This window comes from Brienomyrus brachyistius, unplaced genomic scaffold (assembly GCF_023856365.1).
Source record: "Brienomyrus brachyistius isolate T26 unplaced genomic scaffold, BBRACH_0.4 scaffold466, whole genome shotgun sequence".
Taxonomy (NCBI): Eukaryota; Metazoa; Chordata; class Actinopteri; order Osteoglossiformes; family Mormyridae; genus Brienomyrus; species Brienomyrus brachyistius.
In genome coordinates, this window is record NW_026042741.1 from 51837 (window position 1) to 55765 (window position 3929).

General features: G+C 41.0%; 1 non-coding gene across 1 annotated transcript; it reads left to right on the forward strand.

The window, feature by feature from the left end:
• The first annotated feature begins 1812 nt into the window (after window positions 1-1812).
• trnad-guc (transfer RNA aspartic acid (anticodon GUC)) lies at window positions 1813-1884 on the forward strand. The gene has a single exon. It is a non-coding gene; the product is annotated as a tRNA-Asp (tRNA).
• The last annotated feature ends 2045 nt before the right edge of the window (window positions 1885-3929 follow it).

Consider the following 3929-nt stretch of genomic DNA (forward strand, 5'->3'; position numbering starts at 1 on the left):
CCGTCATAAATCAAAAACGCTGAACTCGATAAATAAATTACATAAATAAATATGAGCGCAAGGAGATCGATGACAGTCTTAATGCACAGGATTCCCGAAGACCGCCGATGTATGGGCTTTCCTGTGAAGGGCTTAAATGACCATTAGGACCCGGCCCCCGGGACACTGCACGGCCGGGTGTAAGACAACCCGGGCGGCACGAAAAATTATTTTTAAAAAGTAAAATATGTATCGTGCACCTGTCATCGCATGTGGAATCACTGTGATTAACAGTCTTTGATTCTTCATCTTTATCCCCATGTCGGGATCTTGCATCGCCACAATGACTTGTTCAATCTGGGATAAGAAGAATAGTCAAAATCGTGAAATCAAGGTGACGACAGACATAGTGAAAACGTTCAACCTAGTAATATAATAATTGCTTAATGTGTGATTTGATATGTAATCGTTATATTCATCATTAAATCACCGGAGAGACACACTCATATATTTAGGCATATATATAAGTAAACTACAAGGTTTTTCCTCTGACTATCTTAACTGCACGTCAAAGACGTTATCGGATATTCCCGACTACAGACTTTCGGTTTGATCATTTATTCGCGTTATTAATTCGGCTCCTGATTACATTAAACTAAACATGCTCAGATTGTTACAACCTTTGCTTGTCGGTTATTTTTGGGATCTTTCTGGATGGGCTCAAGGCGGGGTCTGTAAGCACAAGCAAACTGCCAGCACTTTTGTTTTACATGAAAATAGTTTGATGTCGGCCTATTGCGTTATTGTCTGGCTATAATTTGGAGGCAATATTAAACAATAGGCCCATATATTGTAAATATACATGTTGTGTTGTTTTGTTGTTATCACAAACGTATAGCCTGATCATAAATTTCATGGATACCTGGATGTTGTATGTTCCATTATATTTATGAATGAATGATTTATGTGAAGTCTGGCTTAGATTCGAGAATTAATCATATAGATTAAAAAAAGTTTTCATTTAAAACTTATCTCATATAATAAAATCCTCGTCCGAACGAACATATGTCAGAATGAAAAAACATTTAAATTATTTTTGTGATGCATCAGTATCAATAGCTACAACGTCATAACAGATATAGATATAATGCGGTTCATACTTTTGAAGTTGATGCGTATCTCCCGAAAAAAATCAACTCCAGAAGAGTCCGCGTCTGTAAATGCCTGAACTTCGGAATCGATCCTACCTTTGTTAGGCGCGGCATCTGTGTCTTGCAGCTGTTCCCTTGGATAAAGATGTTAATTGTCATGCTTACAGCATCTCGATCTCCGGCGTTTGTGAAGTTGGGATTGATGCTGTCCTGTGTTTTTTTTTTCCTTCCACACTTAAGCTCTGCTTGTTACTGCCCCATAGCGGAGCGCAAGTGAAACGGACTACCGGAGATTTGCACTGTTTTTCTGTTAGTGTGTATAATCAAAATATGACTCAGTTTGGCCAGTTAGAAAAATATGATAATAGAAAAGTATTCTTTTCCTCTCACTTTTTTTTCTTGATTTAATTACCGACTTCACGTACTTACACTGTGTCCCGTTGCACGATGTAATATTGCGAAACTATGATTTTGTGGCAGTGTTTTGTAAAGGAATTTTCCGTTTAATCATCGTCTTAGTATAAAGCTATATGGTTGTTCTGGTATCAGTGGACGTACATTATGTATTTTTTCTTCTCTTGAGCACCATGGTCATGACATGAAGCTCAGTCATTGATTACTCGCAAATGTTAGTAGTCATCCGCTGTTTATCTTGAAGATGTAAAAGTAGTGCGCGTACATCTCCTCGTTAGTATAGTGGTGAGTATCCCCGCCTGTCACGCGGGAGACCGGGGTTCGATTCCCCGACGGGGAGAGTCTGCATCTTTTTGCCTCGGTCTCAAAAGGCACCAAGCTAGAACCGGCCCCGTGTTAGTGGAAACGGGGCTTGTGACTTGTACTCATGCATAATATTCTGCGGGTCGCTCAGCAGCGCAGCATATGAAACTAGACTCGGATTGTAAGTGTGTGGTTTTGATAATTGATGTATGGATGGATGGATCCTTAATAAGAGATATAAACAATAAGGTCCAGTCGCCAACTAATCATGTAAAATACGTCATAAACTCATGGTTGTTAAACCCAGAATAAAAATGAAGACGTATAACTAGGAAAGTCAACTTGCACATTTCAATTTTGGTTCGATATAATCACGTTGTCCTTAACCCTCCAGTGCAGGAGGGGACGGTAATGCGCATCGAATGTTTCCGAACCTGTGTGTGATACAACCGAGGAAGAGCCGATGACTTCGGGGGAGGAGGGGCAGGCGACTCGGAAGAAAAAGCAGCAGAACCCAATGCAGCCTGTAGCCCATTCAAAGGCCTACTGTTGGACCTCTGCTTATTTTGCAATACGTCTTTAGTACGGACTGAAAAATGTCCGATTTCGATGAGTTTGAGAAGCAGTTAAGCGAAAATCGGCAAGGTAAGTTTGGCTTTGAAGATCGGTGTATGCTCCCTGTTTTAGGGTAATAAAGTGGCCGGCGTGTCCTAGCGCCGAGGATGGTGCGGAGGGCACTTCTGCTGGTTCCGAAAAGAAAAGCGCGGCTGGGAAATCGGTGCCTTTTATCCGAGCGCTCGCCGATTCTGAAACCTGCCCGATTCTTCTTCTCCCAGCTGCCGCAGGATCCCCGAAAACTGACCGCTTTGGTAAATCAGTGACATTCTTTGCTTGGCATTGTTATAGAGATCGCTAGGCCTGCATCCATCAGTGCCCGGCGTACATAACATGGACATTTCAATGAAACGTTATTGGGGTGCACTCGATGTGAAAGCCTGCGGTTTTATTTATTTAATTATTTACCATTATACACTTGGATCATAAATTGCGACCCGCGTATTTTCATTCGCAGTAACACACTATGCATGGATGTTTGTTGCAAGCGTTATATTTTCAAGATCACGTTTAAAGTTTTATGCAAATAAAAACGACCGCGACCACTTGATTTAAAGTCCGCACTTAATAACAGTGTTAGTTACTTGGTTTTTAAATACTACGACGAGTTTTCTATATAATGATATGATTTTGTCTCTTTCCGATGCACAATAGCCTTTCCCTTGGGTCCGAAATGCTGGCCCTGTCATCCGTACAGAATAAGTCTTTCTCACACGATCGCCGTTTCTTCATGATGTATAGACTCTAAAAATCAGCCGCGTTCCCTGGAATCATAACAACTGCTTTTAGGTCGTTATTGCAAAGTCTTGCACCTGTATCTACCTTTACAGCGGATAGCAGTAACTAACAATGATGTACAGTTATATAACAATACACATATAACTTCATTAAAGTGCAGAGAATCCAGTAAACTGAATAAACTTAAGCCATACTAACGCAACTGAAATATACAACATGCGTTACAACGGAGTCGAAAGTAGGATTGATTTATGTACCTATCAAATGGCAATCTTGTCATATCAGCTCCTTATCACTAAATCACTAAAATGTCATTCGAAACGACCTGATTCGGCTAGACGAGCACTAAGTGCCGCCGTGTTTGATAAACTAGCAGTTCCAGTCATTCATATCTGCGCTCTGACTATGCCTGCGATTGCGGTAATTGGTTATTACCGATTTACGTAAGATGCATTGGCCGCTCCGTGTCTGTACTTTTGCAGCGGTGCATTACCGTAACGCTGTTATAACTGATGCATGAAGCTGATTCCTCGAGCAGCACCTGCGTTTAAATGCTTCACTGAAAACTGCACCTTCAGGGATTTATTTAAGCTTCTATATGAAGGACCTGCTGGGATAGAAAGGTGATATTTTATTGCTAGTTTAATAAAGTGCTGTCTGTCAGATTGAAACGATATTAATTACCCATCCATCGTCCAACCAGTTATCTTAGTCAGGCTCCCCTGGAGC